This window comes from Armigeres subalbatus, chromosome 2 (genome assembly GCF_024139115.2).
Source record: "Armigeres subalbatus isolate Guangzhou_Male chromosome 2, GZ_Asu_2, whole genome shotgun sequence".
Classification (NCBI taxonomy): Eukaryota; Metazoa; Arthropoda; class Insecta; order Diptera; family Culicidae; genus Armigeres; species Armigeres subalbatus.
The window spans coordinates 124719926-124745853 of record NC_085140.1 but is presented as its reverse complement, the minus strand read 5'-3'; the positions used below and the strand labels follow the sequence as shown (position 1 = coordinate 124745853).

At 40.9% G+C, this 25928-nt stretch overlaps 1 protein-coding gene across 2 annotated transcripts in view; it reads right to left on the bottom strand.

Annotated features, from left to right (window-relative positions):
- The window catches only part of LOC134210799 (bromodomain-containing protein 4-like), a 194656-nt gene that overhangs the window by 23947 nt on the left and 144781 nt on the right, over positions 1–25928 (bottom strand). The window lies entirely within an intron of this gene.

The following is a 25928-nucleotide window of genomic DNA, read 5'->3' as shown; positions in this document are numbered from 1 at the left end:
CAGATTTCAGCCGAAAAAGATCCGAAACACCTCAAAAGTTATAAAGTCTGAAGACATTCGACACGGTGCGCTACGCTGCCATCACGGATGCGATAAATCGCAGATGAATGGATCCCATATCGCCCGCGGCATGATCCAACGGACGTGATCGGACTGAAGACCGGACCATGATCATAATGATGGACCATTTTGGGCGGGTTGTGTGGCATAATTGGCTATGCGTGTTAGATGGTTATTTAATTATGAGTACAAGCCTTGACAACATAAATTTACTGCTCTTGGTTTTGAAATAAGAACGTGACTTTGAAGAAGAAAATTGTATTTTGTTGTGTACACATTTTAAATGGATTTATTGATTTAAGGTGACTCGGGAAGGCACTAAACAACGTGTTATTTCTCCTATCTTTCGTCTCTTTCTAGCATTATCACCTCGCAACTTTGGAGCGGCGTATTTCGGTGTTCAGTTGTTTGATATAACTGTAAATGTATCAGCATGTAGATTGCGAGTAAGCACGCGCCGGTGATACTTTTTCAAAATCATATTTGTTGTAGAAAAAAGTTAAGCATTCAATGATGGAAATGATGACGATTTGATGATTGTTAGTGCTTCCCGTGTCACCTTAACCTGTAAAAATTATAAATGCTTTGGGCACGTTTGCAGTCCAGCACTTCTTTTTGTACAAGAAACAATTCACATATTGGCCGAAATATTGAAACATTATTTAAAGGAGAATACCAATTGTTGGCTATCTAAGCATTTCGCCAAATTGGAAATATTCAATAGGTACTAGGTAGTCGAATCTGCTCGATCTTGCTCGGATTCTTTTTGTTTTAGTTTCGACCCTATCGTCAATCGTTTAGTTCAGCGGTTCTCAACCTGGGGTACATGTACCCCTGGGGGTACCTCGGGAAAAATGCGCAATGGCGGATGTAATAAAATTCCTTGATTGATAAAGTTTTGATAATTGTTTAATTTTTTATTCAAAAACTTTGCATTGTACATAAAATACACGCAAATCCAATCAGCAAACTAAATCCTAGTTGATCTTGCCTACCACAACCAGCACAGTACATGAAGGGCTGTAGCACAAAAAGGTTAAAGACCAAACGAAGAAGGAACAAATTTTGAAAATCTGATTGAAACAAAAAATAAGTATATGTTAGAAAAATATTTATATGTCAAGAATATGCTTCTGAACTAAAATCCATCCCCATTTGAGAAGCTTAAAAGACTTTTTTCCTAAAAGCTAATAAGCTTTAAAGCCCCCTCAAAGCGACTCGAAAGCCTCCTTTCAAACGGCTTTTTAAGAGGCTCGGAAGCCTCCTTTTAAGAGCCTCGGTAAACTCCTTTCAAAAGACACGGAAGCCTCATTTCAAGTATTTCAGAAGCCTTCTTTCAAGAGGCTTGAACACCCCTTTCAAAAGGCTCGGAACCCTTCTTTTAAGAGGCTTGATCTCCTTTCAAAAGGTTCGGAAGCCTCTTTCAAAATGGACGGAAGCCTTCTTTCAAGAAGCTCGAAAATCCCATCCAAATGTCTCAGAGGCCTCTTTTTAAGAGACTCGGAAGCCACCTTTCAAAATGCTCAGAAGTCTTCTTTCAAAAGGCTCGGAAATCTTCTTTCAAGAGGCTCGGAAGCCTCCTTTCAAGAGGCTCGGAAGCCTCCTTTCAAGAGGCTCGGAAGCCTCCTTTCAAGAGGCTCGGAAGCCTCCTTTCAAGAGGCTCGGAAGCCTTCTTTCAAGAGGCTCGTAAGCCTCTTTTTAAGAGGCTCGGAAGCCTCCTTTCAAGAGGCTCGGAAGCCTCCTTTCAAAAGACTCGGAAGCCTCCTTTCAAGAGGCTCGGAAGCCTCCTTTCAAGAGGCTCGGAAGCCTCCTTTCAAGAGGCTCAGGCCTCCTTTCAAGAGGCTCAGGCCTCCTTTCAAGAGGCTGGAAGCCTCCTTTCAAGAGGCTCGAAAGCCTCCTTTCAAGAGGCTCAGAAGCCTCCTTTCAAGAGGCTCAGCCTCCTTTCAAGAGGCTCAAGCCTCCTTTCAAGAGGCTCAGAAGCCTCCTTTCAAGAGGCCCAGAAACCTCCTTTCAAGAGGCTCAGAGCCTCCTTTCAAGAGACCTCAGCCACCTTTCAAAATGCTCAGAAGTCTTCTTTCAAAGGCTCCAGAAGCCTCCTTTCAAGAGGCTCAGAGCCTCCTTTCAAGAGGCTCAGAAGCCTCCTTTCAAGAGGCTCAGGCCTCCTTTCAAGAGGCTCAGGCCTCCTTTCAAGAGGCTCAGGAAGCCTCCTTTCAAGAGGCCTCAGAAGCCTCCTTTCAAGAGGCTCAGAAGCCTCCTTTCAAGAGGCTCAGAAGCCTCCTTTCAAGAGGCTCAGGCCCCTTTCAAGAGGCTCAGAAGCCTCCTTTTAAGAGGCTCAGAAGCCTCTTTCAAGAAGCTCAGTAGCCTCCTTCCAAGAGGCTCAGAAGCCTCCTTTCAAGAAGCTCAGAAACCTCCTTTCAAGAGTCTCAGAAGCCTCCTTTCAAGAGGCTCAGGAGCCTCCTCTCAAGAGGCTCAGAAGCCTCCTTTCAACAGGCTCAGAAGCCTCCTTTCAAGAGGCTCAGAAGCCTCATTTCGAGAGGCCCGGAAGCCTCCTTTCAAGAGGCTCGGAAGCCTCCTTTCAAGAGGCTCAGCCTCCTTTCAAGAGGCTCAGCCTCCTTTCAAGAGGCTCAGAGCCTCCTTTCAAGAGGCTCGGAAGCCTCCTTTCAAGAGGCTCAAGCCTCCTTTCAAGAGGCTCAGGCCTCCTTTCAAGAGGCTCAAGCCTCTTTTCAAGAGTCTCAGAAGCCTCCTTTCAAGAGGCTCAGGAGCCTCCTCTCAAGAGGCTCAGAAGCCTCCTTTCAACAGGCTCAGAAGCCTCCTTTCAAGAGGCTCAGAAACTTCCTTTCAAGAAGGTCAGAAGCCTGCTTTCAAGAGGCTCATAAGCCTCCTTTCAAGAGGCCCAGAAGCCTCATTTCGAGAGGCCCAGAAGCCTCCTTTCAAGAGGCTCTAAAGCCTCCTTTCAAGAGGCTCAGAAGCCTCCTTTCAAGAGGCTCGGAAGCCTCCTTTCAAGAGGCTCGGAAGCCTCCTTTCAAGAGGCTCGGAAGCCTCCTTTCAAGAGGCTCGGAAGCCTCCTTTCAAGAGGCTCGGAAGCCTCCTTTCAAGAGGCTCGGAAGCCTCCTTTTAAGAGGCTCGGATCTTTAAAGTCTTGATGTATAAACATTATTTGATTTTGAAAGCTTCACGTTTTAAAAAAATCTTTGGATAGAACTATGTGAATAATAGAGAGTCACATATCCCGTTAGTCAGGACCGTTTATCATATATATTAGTTACGCTTATTTTCATTAGGGCGATAAAAAGAGGGGGTACCTCAATGAACGCAAAAGATCAAAGGGGTACCTCCCAAGAAAAAGGTTGAGAACCGCTGGTTTAGTTGATTGCACCATTGCACCATGGGTTTCTCCCAACTCGTATTTTGACAATTTTTCAAACTTACTCGTCAAATTTTCAAACTTTTTGTTCATATAAACACAGCTGACCTCAAGACGAATCGATTGATGAGAAAATCTTTCACATCGGTCCATGCATTCGTGAGTTCACCTCAATGGAAATGTTAACTCATTTTTATATTGAGAGATATCTCATTGCGCACTTCTCCGTTTTTGTAGTTATCCGTTGTCGTTCCCTGAAGACTGGTTGGACCACGGAAGCAAGGAAATTCCGGTAATATATTGCATCACTATTTCTGATCTTTATGCCACTAAAAATTGTATACATTTTAGTGGAACTGTTCCGATCTCCATCTCATTGAACATATATTCATCTCATCGCGAAACAAAGTAATACGGCTTTACTTTCATTGCTTCTTTTTGTCAACATGCGTGCTCACTGCTGAAAAAAATCGCTAAAATCAGATACAAATCACATTGCTTTCCACTGCAGTGCGCACTGCTTTGTTTTTCATGGAATAAATATCGGAGCCATGCGATAAATTCCAGGAGAAGTTTCCCTATAACATATTTCTCAATAAATAAAGTTATACGAATGAACGGATTTGGCGAAATGTTAGACCAGGCAATGTCCGCATCTTTCAAACCGAAAAGAATAATGAATGAAATCATATGTCGAATTCGTTTTTAAAAAGTTCTAACTGCTGTCAAAACGTTCTTTTATTCACTCAGGTTGGAACTAGATTCGCACTAGTTCAAAAAAATCAAAACAGAAGTTCTTCAAAGAATTCTTACAATTCTTCCAGGTTTTCCTCCTTGAAGTCTTGTATGCATTCCATTGCAAATTCTTCCAGGGATGCATTAGAGCAATATTTCAGGCATTCCTTCATACTTTTTCCCAGAAATTCATCTGGAAATTCCTCCAAGAGATCCTACGAAATTTCTTCCAAGAATTTCTCTGGAAGTTCTTTGAAAGTTCCTCCATAAGTTTATCCGGAAGTCCCTCGAAAGATTTCTCCGGAAATTCCTACAGAAATTCCACCCGAAGTCTATCCAGGAATTCCTCCGGTAGTCCCTTTAAGAATTCCTTCGGAAATGGAAGTTTTCCGAAAGCTCGTCCTAGAATTCCTCTGAAAGTTCTTCCAGAAATTCCTTGGGAAGTACCGGAGTTCCGGAAGTCTCTCAAAAAATTCCTCCGGAAGTCCCTTCAAAACTTCAAAACAAAACAAAAGTTTCTTCAGAAATTCTTCCGAAAGTTTCTCCGGAATTTCCTCCAGAATTCTTCTAGAAGTTCGTCCAGAAATACCTCCGGAAGTCCCTCCAGAAATTCTTCCAAGTTTCGGAAGTTCATCCAGAAATTCGTCCGAAAGTTCTTCAAGAAATTCCTCCGGAAGTTCCTCCAGGAATTCCTCCGGAAGTTCCTACAGAGATTCCTCCGGAAGTTCTTCCAGAAATTCCTCCGGAAGTTCTGCCAGGAATTCCTCCGCAAGTTCCTCCAGGAATTCCTCCGAAAATTCCTACAGGAATTCCTGTGGAAGTTCCTCCAGGAATTTCTGGAGGAACCACAGGAGGAATTCTTGGAGGAACAGCCGGAGGAATTCCTGGAGGAACTTCCGGATAAATTTATGGAAGAACTTCCGGAGATTTCTGGAGGAACTTCCGGACGAGCTCCTGGAGGAGCTTCTAGGCGAATTCCTGGAGGAACTTCCGGACGAATTGTATTAGGGAACAATACTGTAGAAAGACACGAAAGAGTTAGGGATTTAGGAGTGATTTTAGATTCGAAACTAACTCTTGTTGATCACTATAATACAATCATCCACAAAGCTAATAATATGCTAGGCTTTATCAAGCGTTTTTGCTTCAACTTTCAGGATCCCTACACAATCAAAACACTATATATTTCATATGTACGATCTATACTGGAATATTTTAGCATTGTATGGTCGCCTTATACAACCACACATGAAGAAAGAATAGAGTCAGTACAAAAACAATTTCTATTATACGCTCTTCGTAAATTAGGTTGGACGTCATTTCCTCTTCCATCTTATGAAGCACGTTGCATGCTTATAAATATACAAACTTTGAAAGAGCGTCGAGAATGTGCAACGGTTTCATTTGTTAACGATATAGTTTCTCAACGTGTTGATTCAACTGAAATTTTATCGAAATTTAACTTTTACATACCTTCTCGGCTACTTCGACATAGAACATTATTTTTAACCAACCACTACCGAACAAATTACGCCAAATTTGGGCCTCTCAACCGAATGATGGCCGTTTACAATCAACACTGCGAAACTATTGACTTAACAATGTCTCGGCATAACATTAGACAGTATTTCCAAAGAACAAACATTACAAATTCAGCAATATAAATTCAAAATCAAAATTATACATCACTTTACTAAAAAAAACCTATTATTTAATTATACTATAGCATTACAAAAACAAACATGTATATGTATATGTACTAGTCTACGTTGGTTGACGAAATAAAATAAAATAAAATTTTCGGAGGAACTTCCGGACGAATTTCTGGAGGAACATCCGGAAGAATTTCTGGAGGAACTTCCGGAGTAATTTCTGGAGGAACCACCGTAGGAATTCCTGGAGGAATAGCCGGAGGAAATTCTGGAGGAACTTCCTGAGAAATTCCTGGAAGAACTTCCAGAGGAATTTCTGGAGGAACTTCCGGAAGAATTTTTGGAGGAACACCCGGAGGAATTTCTGGAGGAACTTCCGGAGGTATTTCTGGAGGAACTTCCGAAGGAATTTCTGGAGGAACTCCTGGAGGATTTCATGGAGAAACTTCCGGAGGAGTTTTTGGAGGAACTTCCGGAGGAATTCCAGGAGGAACTTCGGGAGGAATTCCTGAAAGAACCACCGGAGGAATTCCTGGAGGAATTCCTGGAGGAACTTCCTGAGAAATTCCTGGAGGAAGTTCTATAGGAATTCCTGGAGAAACTTCCAGAGGAATCTTTGGAGAAACCACCGAAGGAATTCCTGGAGGAACTTTCAGAGGAAATTCTAGAGGAACTTCCGGAGAAATTTCTGACGGTACTTCTGGAGGAATTCCTGAAGGAATATGAGTAGGATTTCGTGAATGAATTTCCAAATGATTTACTGAAGAAACTTCCGGAAGATTTTTTGTTAAATTAATTTTCAAAGGAATTCCTGAAGGAATGTTCCAAGTATTTTCTGAAGGAAGTTCCGAAAGACTTTTTGAAGGAACTTCCGAACTTTTCTAACGAACTCCCGGGCTCCTAACTTAACTTCGGGAAAAAAGAGGAACTTGTGAATGGATTCTTGAAAGAACTTCCAGAGCAATTCCTGAAGAAATTTCCCAAGAAACTTTCGGGAGAATTCCGGAAAGAAACTTTGAGTAAATGCCTGCAAGAACTTGCAAAGGAATTCCACAAGGAAACTTCGAGTAAAAGCCTGAATGAACTAGTGGAGGAATTCCTGAAGGAGCAGAAAGGAATAGAGAATCCGGGGTAGATATATCCATTTCGTAATTCGCGAAAATCCCTCCTTAGCCGTGCGGTAAGATGCGCGGCTACAAAGCAAGACCATGCTGAGGGTGGCTGGGTTCGATTCCCGGTGCCGGTCTAGGCAATTTTCGGATTGGAAATTGTCTCGACTTCCCTGGGCATAAAAGTATCATCGTGTTAGCCTCATATATATGAGGTAAAAGTATCATCGTGTTAGCCTCATGATTAGGGTGGCTCAAATTAGTATGGGGAAAACTTTTTCAATTTTTTTGATGGGCCGCCCGCCCTTTTGTCGGTTCTATTTGATGCCCTGATGCTCTGGACAAAATTTCAGCCAAATCGGTCAACGTTTGGGCAGTGCTAAACTCGTTGGAAGTTTATATGCAAAAATGTATGCAGAAACATCCCAAAACAGTGAATTGCAGTTGGACGGCACAACTTAAGATGAAGAACTATGATACTCAGTCAGATCTTGAAGAATTTAATACAGAATGCTATGCAGAAAACCGCGAGAAGATTAGAGTTTGCCCGGCTAAGTTATTAGCATTTCTCTGAAGTGGGGTTTGAGCAAATTTCGTTTCTTTTACCTTTGAAAAGAAATAAATTCACCCCTACATCACTCCAGTAAAATGCTAATATCTTTTCCTAAAAAACTCTAATCTTCTCGCGGTTTTCAGCATAACATTCTGTATTTAATTCTACAAGAACTGAAAGAGTATCATGGTTCTTGATCGTAAATTGTACCGTCCAACTGCAAATCACTGTTTTTGGATATTTCTGCATACATTTTTCCATATAAACTTCCAACGAGTTTAGCATCGCCCAAACGTCGACCGATTTGGCTGAAATTTTGTCCAGAGCATCAGGGCATCAAATAGAACCGAATAAGAGGGCGGCCCATCAAAAAATTTGAAAAAGTGTTTTTTGAGCCACCCTACTCATGATATACGAATGCAAAAATGGTAACCTGGCTTAGAAAAAAAGATATTTTAGTTACTAGATAAAGATTGTCGCTTCTGTTCCCTTTGTTCTGCTGTCCGAAACATGTGTGGTACATACCTGTCAAATCGTATGGATTTTTCTTCTTTGACATTTAGCTCCCCTATCCTCGCCAGCAAAAGATGTTCCGGACAGCGACGACAGCGACAATCTTTATCTAGTAACTAAAATATCTTTTCTTAGAAACCTCGCAGTTAATAACTGTGGAAGTGCTTAATGAACACTAAGCTTCGAGGCGGCTCTGTCCCAGTGTGGGGATGTAATGCCAATAAGAAGAAGAAGAAGAATTCCAGATAATCATAGCGCGTAGGTACTTGATCGTTTTTATCTTGCTCTGGTTCGTTGTGGCCCACAAACTGCAAGTGCACTGGTAAAGTCCGGTATGGTGATCATTGTTTCGAATCAAAACAAACACGATGCCACGCACACCACCATATCCAATGACAGATGGAACTGAAAACGTTTTTTTATTCAGGGTTCGGGTTGGCACTGATCCAGGTTTAAAAACGAATTCGACAATAGTTTGTGGACTTTTCCCGTTCGATGAAAACGCTGCCGACTTTTCGAAGAGTAAAGCAGGAAAGTCAGATCCGGAAATTGAAATACCTTCAGAATCTAATGAAACTATTTTTTTTCTCGTAATTTGCTCGAGGAAATAATTAAAGAAACTAGTCCAGTGCAAGCTGCTCTTTTTTTCGCGAGGGATTCGAATTATTTTGAAGAAGGGTCGAAACGAATACCTAGTATGTTAACTGTACCCAAACAACCAGAAGTTCAGATTGTACTTATACCGTGGGGCATCGAAATCCGTACACTTAGGCACCTCAGTATATGAAAAAGTATCCAGAAAATAGGAATTGAATGCAAATGAAACGTTGATACAGGAGCACTAAGGCTTCTACTTTTGAAGTGTTACACATTAGAAATTAGAAACTACTAATAACATGATAAAACAATGAATTAAATCAATACTTCTTGAACTGAAAACCGTCCACCGTGTCAAAGGATCAAAATCAAAATCAAAGGATCAAAATCCGTACAGCTAAGGCAGTTCTCAATTCTCTCAATCAACTTGCGCTTAGCGGTGAAACAGGCGAACCTCTAGGTTAATGAGGTTTCTGAAGAACTCGATGAAAACGTATACTCAGCTATCAAGAACTGGATCGAGATACGGTAGCAAAGGAGGATTTCCTTAGTGGTTATGAGCTCACACGCGTGGATCTCGAGCAGGAGCTAACTCAAAATGAATCTAATAATAGGGGAAACTGGACACACATGATGATCCCCATTTTTTGTTTCGGATATTTCTCATTATGTAACATGCATAAAGTAATACTACAGGTAATACGCTTCCCCCTTAGTTACGTTAATATCTGAAAGATGGAAAATTTGGCATTTTCAAAACTTGCGGGAGACTTGATGCCCCTATTGACTTGATCTTCCAAGTCTAATGCGAAAGGCCAAATTGGTTTGTATTCAAATCCTTACAATTATTTATAGTCTATCGTAAAAGAGTTGTGCAAAAATAAAATATTGTTGATATTAGATAAGGCAAGCATTTTGATTCTCGAATAGAGTAACAGTGACATATAGAGTGTATGCTTTATCAACGAAGTTGGCAAGCTGATTTCATTTTTTATTTTCATTTTACAGCGTTTGGTGGGGCAATGAGAGCGCAAGTCAGCCCAAGGCCGATATTAGAGAGGGTAATTGCAGAAATGTCCACTTGAACGCCATGGCGTATGATAAGGATGGGTTAAAGTGAGGTTCGACCCGAAACTAATGCAAAACTATCAAACTCAATGTAAAATATATCATGAATGTGTTAAAGAATTTATTTTAGTTTATTATCAATTCTTTGTCAAGGTTGCCTACAACTTTAAACTGTTCTAACAAGTAAAGTAGCCTTATCATTGTTTAACTACGGTGATTATCTAAAAAATCTAATTATGTATAGGTCAGCTATAGGATTCACTTTTCGGTGGCAAAGTAAAGCTTCATCACGCATATTCCCAATCTATTAGTAAAATTTATCTAGAATGAAGCTGTCATAAGATAGTTCTTATACCATTATTATAATGTGTGGAATTTTTTATTATGGCTCTTCGTAGTGAGACATAACAAGACTGGCGGCACGTTCCCAGTTTTGAAAAAAAAAAGACTTCTACTCGGTGATTCCAGTCGATTCCCTAAGAATATCTTGAATACATCGTTTATCAATAAATGGCCAGCTAGCAAAATATGAGCGTAGCTACGACTCATCGTCACAGGGAACGCATCAGAAAAGTATTGCCAAAAAGAAGTGATCTCACATCATTATCACAGATGAAAAAGGCCTCTGCTTGACTGCACTACCATTCAAGGCTCCAAGACACAATGTCTGTTGTATCACTTGCACATGCGTAAAATCAGTGCGTCAATGCCAGATATGTAACGCGGCACCAAACAAAAATAGTCAACATGTGATACCACCACGACAGGATATGTCTTTGGTTGCCATCTCAGTGCTAATGACGTAAGCCCACCAATCGCATCAAAATCACATATCCGAGCTGTCGGCCCCGGGCCCCCTTCCGGTTAAACCCGGCCCTGATTACACAAATGCGATTGCTATTAAAATACTGAGCCTATTATTTAAAAATCTTCAAGAAAACAGGACAAGACAGTTTAGGATTGAATGGTGTACGAAATCGCCAACGAATCTAATCGTATCAAGGAAAATCCGACTCCGGGGTGGGTCTGACAGGGGTCGACGATAGGAGGAGGAAAAGAAGAAAATTCCGCGATAAACATCCTTTACCCAACAATTCTTACTTACTTATGGATCCTGTACACCTCCGGTGGTGCAAAGGGCCGACTTGAAAGATCTCCATCCTGAGCGATGCCCGGCTATCGCTTTAACCTGTTGCCAGGTTAGATTTCGGTCGACTTCTTTTATTTCTTTATTGAGGCTTCGCCGCCATGAGCCTCTGGGTCTGCCTCTGCTGCGATGTCCCGCTGGGTTCCAGTCTAATGCTTGCTTACAGATTTCGTTTCCGCCCCTACGTAGAGTGTGGCCGACCCAGCCCCACTTCCGATCCCGAATTTCTGTTGCTATCGGCCTCTGGTGACAACGACGATGGAGCTCGTTGTTTGAGATCCAGTTGTGAGGCCACCAGGCCCGAATTATATACCGCAGGCATCTGTTAATGAACACCTGCAGCCGTTGAGTGTTCTCCACTGATACACACCATGTTTCGCTAGCGTATAACAGCACAGATTTCACGTTAGAGTTGAAAATTCGTATTTTGGTGCGTTCGCTTATCTGCCTGTTTTTCCAGATATTTCTTAAACTCGCAAAGGCAGCCCTTGCTTTCTTGATCCGTGCGCCTATGTCGATCTTGGTACCGCCGTCTGACGCCATTTGGTTACCAAGATATTGGAAGCTTTCAACATTCTCCACTGGTTGCCCGGTTACTGTGAAACTGGAAGGAGTCACCGTGTTTACATCCAACGATTTGGTTTTGTTGACGTTGATGACTAAACCTGCCGAGGAGGAGCGATCGGCAAGGTCGTTGAGCTTACTCTGCATATCAGAGCGCCGTTGCGCGAGTAGTGCAACGTCATCCGCCAATTCGAAGTCGTTTAGGTGCTCCATGGTTATAGGCTGCCATAACAGCCCGCGGTTTGGTTCACGGTCAATCGCATCTACCAGAATCTCATCGATTACAATGAGGAACAGTAACGGTGATAGAATACATCCTTGCCTCACACCAGCTACGACCCGGATAGGGTCGGACAGGACCCCATTGTGCAGCACTCTACACGAAAAGGCCTCGTACTGTGCTTCGATGAGGCCGATGATTTTCTCATGAACCTCCTTGCGTTTCGTGATTGAGACGGTCGAAAGCATTTTCGTGGTCGATGAATTCCAAGTAAAGGGACTCTTGGAATTCGTTGACCTGCTCCAAAATGATGCGGAGCGTGACAATATGGTCCACACAGGATCTTCCGGCACGGAATCCGGCTTGCTGCCGCCGGAGAGTCGCATCGATCTTCTCCTGAATCCGGGCTAGGATAATTTTGCACAGAACTTTGAGAACGGTACACAGCAACATAATGCCTCGCCAGTTATCGCATACAGTCAGGTCACCCTTTTTGGGCACCTTCACTAAGATACCTTGCATCCAGTCGACCGGGAAAGTTGCGGTGTCCCAGATATTACGAAATAAACGATGCAGTAGTTGAGCGGATGTCATGGGGTCAGCTTTGAGCATCTCGGCTGATATGCGGTCGACCCCTGGAGCTTTATTCGATTTCATGCTTTGGATGGCTGTTTTAATCTCTAGCAGTGATGGAGCTTCGGTATTGACACGTGTTATACGTCGGATCCTAGGCAGATCATGCCGAGGTGGTGATGGCCTGGTTGGCACTTGAAAAAGTTGTTCGAAGTGCTCGAACCAGCGTTTCAGCTGGTCAGTTGGGTCGGTCAATAACTGATCATTCGCGTCTTTCACAGGCATCGTTGCATTCATCTTCGCCCCGCTTAAGCGTCGTGAGATATCGTAGAGGAGGCGAATGTCCCCGGTTGCGGCGGCTCTCTCTCCTTCGTCGGCCAGAGAGTCTGCCCACGCTCGCTTGTCCCGTCGACATGAGCGTTTTACTTCCTTCTCAAGAGCCGTGTATCGTTGACGGGCTAAGACTTTGGCTCCTCTGGTTTTCGATCGCTCTATCGCGGCTTTGGCTTCTCTTCGCTCCTCTATCTTCCTCCAGGTCTCATCGGTGATCCATTGTTTTCTGGGTGCGTAGTTCACCCAGATTGTTCTCGCTGGTGGCGATGAAGGCATTCTTGATGGCGGTCCATTGGTCTTCCACGCTGCCACCTTCCGGAATATCTGCAGCACGCGTCTCCAGTTCTTCAACGAAGGACCGTTTCACCGTGGCATCTTCCAGTCGGCGTGTGTTGAATCGTCGTCCAACTCTTTCCTCCTGCCGACGAATCCGCGCAATGCGCAGGCGTATTTCGCCGATGAGGAGGTGATGATCAGACGCGATATCGGCACTACGTTTATTCCGTACATCAAGAAGGCTCCGTTTCCATTTTCGGCTGATGCAGATGTGGTCGATTTGATTTTCTGTAAAGCCGTCACGGGAGACCCACGTGACCTTGTGAACCGGTCGATGAGGGAAGAGCGATCCCCGATCACCATGTTGTTATTACCACAAAATTCTGCGAACAGCTCTCCGTTTTCGCTCATTTCTCCGAGACCATGGCGTCCCATAATGCGCTCATGGTTCGAGTTGTCGGATCCGATCTTCGCATTGAAGTCACCCAAACAGATCTTGATATCACCCTTCGGAATTCTATCTACGACGGCATTGAGTTGACTGTAGAAGTTCTCTTTGTCTTGCAGATCGGCAGCATCGGTTGGCGCATAACATTGGATTATAGTAAGGTTTCGGACCCGTGTTCTAAATCTGGCAACGATTATCCTTTCACTTATAGGTTCCCACTTCATAAGCGCAGAGTGTGCCTGAGCGCTTAGTAGGAAGCCAACACCGCGATGCCGGGGAGCGTGTTCACCTCGTAAACCAGAGTATAGCAGAACTTGTTCCGACGGCGTTCTGTGTTCTCCAAAGTTTGGCCAACGGACTTCACTCAGTCCCAGGATCTCAAGTTTCATCCGGCATGCCTCATTGGCAAGTTGTGCCAATTCACCCTACTAGGCTAGGGTTAAAACGTTCCATGTTCCTATTCGTGTCCGTTGTTTCGCGCTAAGAGTCGTCGCCGTAAAATCAGTCCGTATTCTTTCATTATCGGATTCTCGAACAAATTGATGTTTCGGGAACAGTAGGTTGTTGGCCCAAGGTTCCCTATCCACCGGGATGGGGCTGCCATCTTAGGTATAGCTTCCGGGGAATAGCATTTCATACTCAGCCGCTGGATGCCAGAACAGACGCTGTTGGAGCCGCACCTCCTTGGTGGACAGACGCTCGATCAGTCGGGTCAAATTTGTTTAAAGTCCCACCCAACACCAGGACTAGGCTAGTGCGCTTTGAGCGGCACACGGTCGCTTTGATAGGGCCTGCTTGGGGACACATGCAGCTTTTATAGAAGTTCAACAGAGCCCACTGTCGAACCCCACCACATCCTAGGCAGACCCCATAGTACGCACCCTCTCACTCTAGCTGATGTCAGAAGGACAACAGTGCCCAGGCTGCACTACCAGCTAAGTACGCAACCCTTAGCTGGCGGTCAATTGTCATCAGGAGACCCGTGGAAGCGTGAGTATTGGAACTTGTGAGGACCAGAGCTATGTTAGGCGCCCCTTCCCGGATGTCAACTCACCATTTCGCAGCCCAACAATTCATGCCCTATTAACAACTTATACAAATCAAATTTTTAGTAACCGAAATCCCTTGATATAACTCCTCGTAATTCAAGCTACATGAAGTTATTTCGAATTATTTATCTGAAATCTACATAAACCCAAACCACTACCTCCTGGTTTCAGTCATTACAGCAAAAGGCTCTTCGGAGCTAGGTAAATCGGGTGATTATGAATGTACAGGAAAAAGATGTGTTGCTTCTGCGAACAGGTTCTTCTACGGTTTACGTAACCAGCCTTGGTTCCGTAACATGCAAATGAAAACAAAATCAGCCGTGTATAAAACCTTGATTCTTTCGCTGGTTCTTTATGAATATGAACATCAAAAGTCTGGTTTTGGTTTTATAAGAAAGCCAGAAAGGTTAATATTGTGTACGAACGGGAGTTGTTGTAAAGCTCAATTATTACGTGGCTGACATCATTCGTACATCACTTCAAATGACAAACATCATACACGGAAATATGTTTTCTATCTCTGCTACTACTTACCAAACATAACTACTTATCTTGTTGCCTTTCTTCAAAAAAAATCCACGTAAATAATGACCCTTAACATGTAACAAGAAAAGTGTTTTCACACCTTCGCTTTGTGTACATTCATAGTGCAGTAAAAACTAAAAAGGTCATTAATAGAGGAGCAACGAATACGAAAACAATTTTTTTTCATGATGTTACTTGAACATTTGAAAAAAAAAGTATTATTTCCATAACGAACCTTAATGTTGTGATTCGCTGAGTGTTGTGTTGTGTCACGAAAATAAAATGGATGAATAGAATCATACATTTCCGGCCACTTGTTTGAAATTAAAAACAAACCATTCACATCGTTTATCCCAGAGACGTTGTTTATAGATAGAGACCCGCGAAGAGTGAAGCCGAAAGTACCAATCGAACGATACCAAACGAGCAAAGTAAACAAACATTACCAATCGATGCTAAATGCGAGATAAGTATTGTCATCAACATTATATAAATTATGAAAAAGTTTGAAAAGTTAAGTAAATCAAGCTGTTTTCAGAGTTCTCATAGCAAGTTTAAATATTATATTTAATTATATTTGTTGTTGAATATTTGGCAATGGTGCTAAAAAGGCAGGATATGGCGGTGAGGCAAATGAAATAATTCCTCATACTGAGAGTCACTTCAAGTTCTCACAATTTTATATGTTGCCAATCGCACAGGATTGTTTATATCTGCGGGCCGTGAAGCCAGAATTGCTTTTATTCTCTCTGCGTGTCTCTATATAATTACAACGTCTCTGGTTTATCCACACTCGAACGCTCATTTCGACGGTGTCAATGTTTGTTCGAGTCAAATGCGTACACATTTTCAAATGAATCAAAACAAAACAAGCAACCACGCTACATAGAGCTGCATCTTACAGCATCTCTCATCACGATTGAGTGAGGGTTATTTCTTATTTTCAGCTGGGTCTGGCGCATTTCCAAAGCCATCACCTGAAAATCGCGTACACATTATTTACAAACATTGGCTGACTGGCAGACTGACTGACTGGCTGAGATACCAGTTGAGCAAAGTTAAGGGAAAACCACTTGAAAGAAAAGTATACAACGAAAACCAGCAAAAACGCGATCACATTCAATAACTCATAACACAGTTTCACGGGTAGACACCTTGGCGCGAGGTTTTGAATTCAATGTTCGTATGTACATGTACTCACGAACAGTAATGCGTTCAAAAGTGCGTCCATAACATAACTTCAACTGCTTTTCTGAGGAACCACAGATTCAATCTTAGAAACTATCCATTAATTACAATGCTTTCAATAGCTTTTTCCCTTTTTTTAGTTTTACAATATTGTAGCTAAAGGGAACGGCTCTGAAAAAACATTTCATCGAGTTTAGTGCCTATGAATTTTAAATTTAGTAGATTTTTTTTTCTCAATGCCAAATCCTGTGAAACGCGCTCATTTAAAAACTTATATGAACGAATACTTGTAATTTTTTTTTAAATTTGAGACCTCCTCAGGCATTATGCGTACAAGCTTTAGTGAATCCGAACTGTCTAAACGTTATAAATAAAAAAATATTAATGACAGTTCTGGAAAAGCTGGAAAGATGAAAAACCACTTATGTTGAACACTTGCTTTATTCGAGTTTATAGTTTGTCACTTGTCTTCTTTTCCGAAGAAATACCGCTGAGATGACAAATGTATAACACTCGCAGCCACAAATAAAACACGGCTTCAGCGTGGCATCATTTGTACAAAGAAGATCCACATAAATGATCTCCATCACCTATAATGCCGACGTCACGCCGCGCCGCCACCATGGATGATGTAATGTGCGGCCGGGCATGCGGCGTCTGATTGCAGAGCACGCGTTGCTGCTGGCTCCGAACGAACAATTATCCACCGAAGAATGTAAACAAAACAATGCAAATGGTTTGGATGAACTCGGTCGATTTGGGCCCATCATCAGTATGGCAGCGACGGCGGCGGTTTTGCAACGATTACTTTAATTGTGGCGTAGCAAATTGAGATAAGCTTTATGGGGACTTCAATGAGTTGGTAAGCAGAAGCCAAGTCGACAATTACCAGTCAGCATGCCAAGCGATCTAAGCGGGAGCAAACGGTTAGGGTAAAATGCTTGCCGGCTGCAAATATAGAGTTTGTTTGGAAATACAAAGCGATATTAGTTTCATCAAGAATTAAAGCGCCAAATTCTAAAAATATTCAGTAAGAACCTTACCTCATGCATTACACCATCAATTACGATTAATTACCGATCAACATACCCGATAAAACATCGTCAATATGCGCCTCCTTAGCAAATCTCTCAATTTAACTGTGATTTCATCCGAATGTATTTTCGAAGTGTTAATCATAATCTAACATATCAGTCATTATACGTTCCAAGAATTTTCATGAAAAACCAAAAATATTACAAGAAAATGATCTCATTCCAAAATAGTGTAGGTATTTCGGTTTAAAATGAATGACGTTGGGCAATATGCGCCACCCAAAAATAATTATCAAAATATTCCAATATTTTTTACAGATAAGAAATAAGAAATTTAGTTTGAAATAACAAAATTTCGATTTGATTCAAATGCATTTCTAGTTTGAAACAAACATGAATTGTACCTTGACCAGCAATGTTTCTTTCTTGTTTATTTTTTTAATTCGCGATATTTTTTGGGGTAAATTATGTTTTATGTTTATTTCAATTGCTTACAAATTATTGACCAATGGATTCGAAGGTCGGTTCACTTGCCTATTTCAAACGTTCCCTTTTCCAGCAAGGTTTGCCAAACTCAATAAATGTTTGGTAGATTGCCTTGTTTTTTGCTCCTTGTCTATCAAAACAGATGTCAACCCGAATAGAAAATACAATAGATTTACATTAAAATATCATAAAATTACAATAAATTTTATTGATGAACATTCATTTCTATTGTTCTTTTATTGTACCAATTAAATTGCCTTTTATTGTTGTTCCAATAAACGTACAATAAAATCTATTGACAGAAAAATGTTGACAATAGAATAACAATAAATTCTATTGTAATAGCAAAAATTTATTCGAGAAATAAACGATTTTTTTTTATTGTTACGGTAACTAACAACCCCTATTTTCTATTGTAAAACTTCCATTTACAATAGGCTTTATGGTGGAAAACAATATTCTTAATTGTTATTTTATTGTGAACAGCAATAGAGTTTATTGTAATTACAATTAAATTCATCGTATTGTTACAATAATTTCTATTGTAATTCTATTGGACTTTTTTATTCGGGAAAACATCGGAAAAAGAAAGAGAAGTCCGAGGGAAACAGCAAAAAGCACATGGCAGACTTGCCAATTTTGACAGATTTTACTATAAAGATGGGTGTGAAGGTGTAAACGGCGATTTCAACGACCGTTCAAGGAGCGACTATTTCGAACGGTCGGGTCCAATAGGGAAATCCACGTACAATATAATGTAAAATTCTAGCCATATCCATCGCTGTACGGGGTTTTCAAAACCGCAGCTTCGAACAGGATGCGCACAAACTGGGTAATTTGCTAGCGACACAAAAATCTAACAATATTTGAATATGTGGAAATTCCGAAAGAAAGCTATAAATTTATTACCTGTCGAATTCTCGGATAAATCGTAAGAACAGGAAGTCAACACGATTTTCCTAATGTGAAGAGTTTTGAAGACGTGAAGTGTATGAACTATCATTTCAGTTTGTTTTTAAAATTGATTTATGTTACTTCAAAGAAGAATATGGTTGTCGTCAAATCAAATCAACGGATGAAATAACTTAATATTTTGTTTGGAATAATAATAATAATTGTTTCAAACAAACAAATATAGCTTTGAAAGAACTAAATTTCATAGTTTGTTCAAAGCAAAATCTACTGGTTAATATAACCAAAAATACGAACTAGTATCAACAATTTTTTAGTTTGAAACAAACAAAAAATTGGTTTGTATTTCAACCAACGATTTGGATGTTTTAAACTAAAAGCCTTTTTCTCCGTGTAAATATAAAGAATTGTTGACGTAAACACCCAAATTCCACTGGAAAGAGCCAAAAAACATTGTACAGTCAAACCTCCATGAGTTGAAAGGACCGTCGACTCATGGAAATATCGATACAGTCAAACCTCTATGAGTCAATGTTCTATGACTCGATATCGACTCATGGAAGCAAATTATGCCATATTAAAAAATATGTTCTGGGTTACTGTGATGGTCCCTTCAGACAGCTTTCCAAAGGTTTTCTATTCCACATCTGGATATATCCATGAATCGATGGTCTCTTCAATATTGACTCATGGAGGTTTGACCACAGAGAACAGACATGGATGCTCGAACAAAATTTCGTTTAAAAGGTGTCTAAAGATTTAAATCGCACCTCAGCGCCGCCAACGCAGGCTGCCCGACATAAAAACTCAACCTCACTAAGCGATGGCGTTAGCATACACTACATAAACAATGTAGTGCTGCCATCTAGGAGCGAGCCTAGGAGCAATTCGGAATGAACACTAGCGCTAAAAAGCAAAACACGGCAATTTTTAACCATATCCATCAGCACACTAGCACCGCGCAACGGAGGCATAACGACATACTTAAAAAAGACCAGTACAAACTTTTACACAACAACGCGAATGAAGATGAACGTCTGTTCTCTGTGGTTTGACTGTATTTGGAAAAGAAAATCCCTAGGAAGCAATTTGAAGGGACCATCACAGTAACCCAGAAAATATTTTTTGATGTGGAATAATTTTTTTTCCATGAGTCGATATCGAGTCATAAAACATCGACTCATGTAGGTTTGACTGTATTTAAAAAAGATTTAAAAACAGAGTATTTTTTTGTGTAACGGCTTGCAAATGTTTATTGGCTTCAGCCGCTCACGATTTTGGTTGATATTCAAGAAAACGTGTTGACGCTAAAGATGTCGCAAATTAATCGATTACTTCGATTAATCGATTAATCGTTGTGATAATCGATTAATTTTGAATCGATTACTTCCCAACGATTAATCGATTCAATAATCGACAAGAATCGAGAGTAATCGATTAGTTACTAATCGATTAATCGGGATTTTACGAAAACGCTTAGATTCGATTACTTTGATTAATCGATTCATCGTTGTGATAATCGATTACTACTCAACGATGAATCGATTCAATAATCGTCAAGAATCGAGAGTAATCGATTAGTTACTAATCGATTAATCGAGATTTTACGACATCTCTAGTTGGCTCTACATTTGTGATTATCAGCAATGTTCGGTACATGGCGAATGAAAATCTTCAACAGTACCGTCGTCGGGGGTGAGAATGGGTCACTGTTTCAAGTACTTAGAATTCTTGTAGAATAGATTGAATGTATCTGAGGCCAAGAAGACTAAAATATAAAAGACCTTTTTGAACGATTTTGCTATCCGACCTCCAGGCTGCCGGTGAGAGGGATGACCCATACTCACCCCCCAGACCCATTGTCACCCCCGATGGCGGTATTTCATATTATAGTGCAATATTCAGGGTGAGGGGACCCCTTGGGGAACTTCACTTCCATCAGACACATTTCCTGTCAGGCCATGGCTCCCAAGTAGCACGCGCAACATCTTCCGAAAAGCACCTTGTTTCTATTCAGCTTCATTAAAGGCATTGGAAAAACATCAAAGCACGAAAAAGTTGCATCAAGATGTCAAAAACGTTCGAATTGTGATCCATGTTTCAATAACATTGCAATGCAGTACGTGTTTGACATTTGGAAACAAATAATCAAAGAATACTGCACTTTATGTTTCAAACACGAAACAAAATCATCAAGTTGCATATTTTTTACCATGTTACTTCAATGCGTCTTTTAAAATTTATTTGTTCGTTTAAGTTAAGTTGCAGATAAGTTAAGTGTGTCTTCATGTTTAATTTAGCATCGTTCAACGTTTTGACAACTCACAATTTTTTCCGGTGATGGTGCAATCAAGTAACAGAAAACCCGAATACAAAACTTCATAATCGTATGGTTTTATGGTGAGTCAACATGTAGTCCCTTCGAAGTGTTGAATGGTGCTGTGATAGAGTCGAGGACTATCAATCACAAGATCCATACATCGAATCCAGTTTTATATTTTTATTTTATTTTTTTCCGCTGTAGTATTTAGCAATTTTTTTGCAATTCTACTGCAATCGAAGGATGTTTCCGTAGGCTCCACCTCTTGCGCTTTTTAGATTGCAAGAGAGTTATATTTGATGGCACATACGCAAAGATTGTTTCTTTCCGAATAGTTGCAACACAGTGAAATGTTCAGTAGTGAAACAAGTTGTGCTGCTTAGGGCTGCTTCCGACAGTACCTCCACAGGCTTGGGCACGCGTGAATTTCCGTCTGCCCAGACTACCCAGGTGTTGATGAAACTGCAGAGCTCATACTACTGTACTGTACTGTACTGTAGGTACAACATATCCCCCAGAAGTAATCCTGAAAGCATTCTGGATAAAAGTTGTGGGGGAAGTCTAAGGTGAGTTTCGTGGGTAGAGCCCGTCACGACTGGACGAGTTCCACATTTCAGCACAATTCCATGTGGTAGTTTGGCAATTATGAAGCACTTGTGCTGGGCCAGTGCGTAAATGCATTCTCCCTTGTTTGAAAAAGAAGGGGAAGGTGCTTGCATGTATTAAAAAATAAATTAAAACGATCTTATATAGTAGGCTGACGGTGAAAAGATAACATTACTTGAATAGTTCTTATGCATAACTATCTATATATATGTAAAACAAAGTTGGCATTTGTACGACCGCGCATCACTCAAGAATACACAACCCAATTTTTGCTAATTTATATCCCTTTTCTTCTTCTATTTACGAGGAAAAATGTTAAGATGAAATGGAATACTTTAAAGATCAATGCCCAATCTTTTCGTTGAAATGGTTTTTCGTACAAATTTACATGATTTTTTTCAATTTTGATCATCTATATATATATATATAATAAAGATGTCAAAAAAAGAAAAAAATATTTTGAAAAACCGTTTTGTTTTTTAAATAAATTGTATACGAAAAAAAATGTATCAGCAAATTGATCAGTTTTGGGCGAGACAAAGTTCGCCGGGTCAGCTAGTTTAATATAGATCCTTACAGTTCGTGCATAAATTTTTTGATGTGGGTGACCTTTAAACGGCCGGCGGTGACTGGAATATAATACTATTGATGTAAAATGACAAATTTGTGGCTTTGATTTTTTAAACTTTATGAAAAAACCAATAAAACCGTAAAGTTTTGTCCAATACTGTATGATAAAGTACACTCAATCCTCTTTTTACGGCAGCTTTTTATACATCACTTCGTTTTACGGCCTCCTTTTTTATAGCTTCTTCTTCTTATTGGCATTACATCCCCACACTGGGACAGAGCCGCTTCGCAGCTTAGTGTTCATTAAGCACTTCCACAGTTATTAACTGCGAGGTTTCTAAGCCAAGTTACCATTTTTGCATTTGTATATCATGAAGCTAACACGAAGATACTTTCAAGCCCAGGGAAGTCGAGACAATTTCCAATCCGAAAATTACCTAGACCGGCACCGGGAATCGAACCCAGCCACCCTCAGCATGGTTTTGCTTTGTAGCCGCGCATTTTACCGCACGGCTAAGGAGGGCCCCTTTTTTATAGCACGTGACGTAAAAAGAATTTGAAACATTATTGACATCCAAAAGTAAGGAAGGCACTCTTAGAAACCCAAAGAACAAAGTAAATGCTTTGTATATTCATCATTTGCCTTCAACAATTGTTCCATTTCAGGTCACTCAAGAATTTCCTGGAGTCTACACTCGTAATCAAGGACCTGAGGTCTACAAGAGCTGTTATCTCTTTTTAAAAATGGTTTATGCCCTATTCGAGTCTTATTCCTATAAGTCTTGAGGTCTACCCGCGTTACCGAAGGGCTGTTATCTCTTTTCGAAAATGGTTCAAGCCCTATATGATCTGTTAAACCGAACTCAATATGCCTTAAGCAGCCGTTCCTTTCCAAGTCATCCAAGAATTCCTTAGACTCCTCAGCCACAGTTTCATCCCAAATATGTCAGCCGAGTATTTGTCTTTTACTTGCGTCTAAAATATAGCCATATGAGTTGTTCTAAGATCTCCAAATTGTCCTGGAGTTTGAATCAAATGGTCTACCGAATCAACTGAGGCTTGAGTGATGTCCCCAGCCACGGTATCAACCCAATTATGTCCTCCGAGTATTTGTCTGTCACTTGCGTCTCAAATCTAGGCAAATGAGATGTTGCAAGATCTCCAAATGGTTCTGGAGTTTGAATCAAATGGTCTACCGAATCAACCAAGTCTTCCATGATGTCCCCAGCCACGGTATCAACCCTATTATGTTCTCCGAGTATCTGTCTTTCACTTGCGTCTCCAATCCAGGCATATGATGTGTTGTAGGATCTCCAAATTGTCCTAATGTTTGAATCAAATGGTCTGCCAAATCAACCAAGGCCCTCATGATGTCCTCAGCCGCGGTAACAACCCGAGCAGCACAAGTCAGACAAAAATGGTTGTAGCAATTTGATTGTGACCAATTCCGGTCACATATAAATTGGGCCATGCCCTTTTTGATCCATAGAACCAAAGTGAATACGCCTTCAACTATTGATACCGTTGCTAAGGACATCATGCAAGTCGTTGTTCATTTGGTAAGTAATCTAAATACACTTAGTGGACATAATGGCGTTGATATCGTGGCTGGGGACATAATGGAAGCCTTGTTTGATTCGGTAGACAATTTGATTCAAGCTCCAGGACAATTTGGAGATCTTACAATACCTCATATGTCTTGTTTTGAGACGCAAGTGAAAGATATTCGGAGAACATAATTGAGTTGATACCACTGCTTGGGACATCATGAAGGCTTTGGTTGATTCGATAGACCATTTGATTTAAACTCCAGACCAATTAGGAGATCCTAAAGCATCTCATATACCTGGACCTGAGACGCAAGTGAAAGACAGATACTCGGAAGGCATGATTGGGATGATACCGCCGCTGAGGACATCATACAAGCCTCAGTTGATTCGGTAGATCATTTGATTCAAACTCCAGGGCAATTTGGAGATTTTACAACACCTCATATGTCTTGTTTTGAGATGAAAGTGAAAGACAAAGACTCGGAGAACATAATTGAGTTGATCCAACGGCTCAGGACATCATGAAGGCTTTGGTTGATTCGGTAGACCATTTGATTCAAACTCCAGGTCAATTTGGAGATCTTATAACATCTGATATGCCGTGATTTGGAGATATCTTACAATACCTCATGAAAAACGCAAGTGAATGTATTTAAAAGTATCCAACGATCAATAAATTAAGTGAAATGCTAGAAATTTTAGCAAAAATTTTTGTACGTCACATTCGGTTTACGTCCCCCTAATAAGTGTCGTAAAAAGAGAGTTGATATAAGCAAAAATAAGCGTTCATAAATTCGTGAAGTAACACGATGTAATTTTTCCGGGAATAAGAGTGACGGATTCAGGAACAACAGTCACGTTTTCTGGAACGGTCTGGAAAACATGACTGGTGCTCCCGAATCCATGAAATAAATCAGGGTGTATTTTTGCTGGTTCAAGAATTCGAGAACGCTTTTTTTGCGTGTACATAAGAAGCGCCCACATGTAGAAAAATCAAAGGATTTATCTATGGCGTTCATTGATGATACACTAAAAACCAAGATTAATCCACCTAGCGGTGATGGTGCTTTTCTCGTGCATTATAAAAATAGTATTTTGGCCATTACTCTTGAGCCCATAGTCCGATCTGGCCAATTTTCAATAGGAAACAATGGTAGCAGTGACGTAGCCAAAAAATTGGTCTGGGGGTGGTTTTCTGAACATTTTTTTTTTGAGAAAAAAAATCCTTCCAAAAATGTTGACTTTGGGGGGGGTTTTATGTCCAAAACCACCCCCGTGGCTACGCCACTGAATGGTAGAGTATCCTGCGTCGAATGCAACTTGTTGCGGTTAAGAATAAGTGCCTGAAAAATGATACCCGTGATGCTGGGTAGATACCTTTACGTGGTGTGTTACGGGGTAAGATCTACCACGGTTACATTGCCAGCTACAGGCAAATCCTGACCCAACGAATACCTTCCTCATTATCCAACTCCGTGGTACTTAAGAGGGTGTCGCTAAGTCGGTGGCCTCTCGTTGAGTAAGTACTACATCAACACTTCCTTCCTCTAATTAGGAAAGCTTTGATCACCGCGTGACTTTATCGAAATTAATTTATTGGCTTTTTTCGGTGATAATTATACTACTCAAAGCGAAAGGGAGTAGATGAAAGTAATGAAGATACAGATTCGATTGACACCGCAAGCGAGCGGCAAGTGTGAAATGAATAGAAACTGAAGATTAGCAAAGGGCCATATGAGAGAACAAGCATTGTTGAAATCGCTGTTATTCTGCCTAACGTCCACCCAGGAACGGCTTGGATAGTGACGTGGTGATCACTGTACCAAGACAGGCAAAATAACAGCGATTTCAACCTGCTAAAGTGCTGTTCGGCTAGCGTAAACAGTTCTATTGATTCGTGGCATATTTTCAGAGATTCATACAAGAGCGCGCTAAATCTCTTCACGCATAACTCTCGCAAGCTCATACTTCGCCCAAATTGAATCTTATTCGAACTGTATTTCATCAATTTTTTGCCAATTGGATTCTATAATTAGGAAAGCTTTGATCACCGCGTGACTTTATCGAAATTAATTTATTGGCTTTTTTCGGTGATAATTATACTACTCAAAGCGAAAGGGAGTAGATGAAAGTAATGAAGATACAGATTCGATTGATTCGAGCGGCTTGCCGAACAGCACTTTAGCAGGTTGAAATCGCTGTTATTTTGCCTGTCTTGGTACAGTGATCACCACGTCACTATCCAAGCCGTTCCTGGGTGGACGTTAGGCAGAATAACAGCGATTTCAACAATGCTTGTTCTCTCATATGGCCCTTTGCTAATCTTCAGTTTCTATTCATTTCACACTTGTCGCTCGCTTGCGGCGTCAATCGAATCTGTATCTTCATTACTCTTTCGTGTTGAGTAGTATAATTATCACCGGAAAAAGCCAATAAATTAATTTCGATAAAGTCACGCGGTGATCAAAGCTTTCCT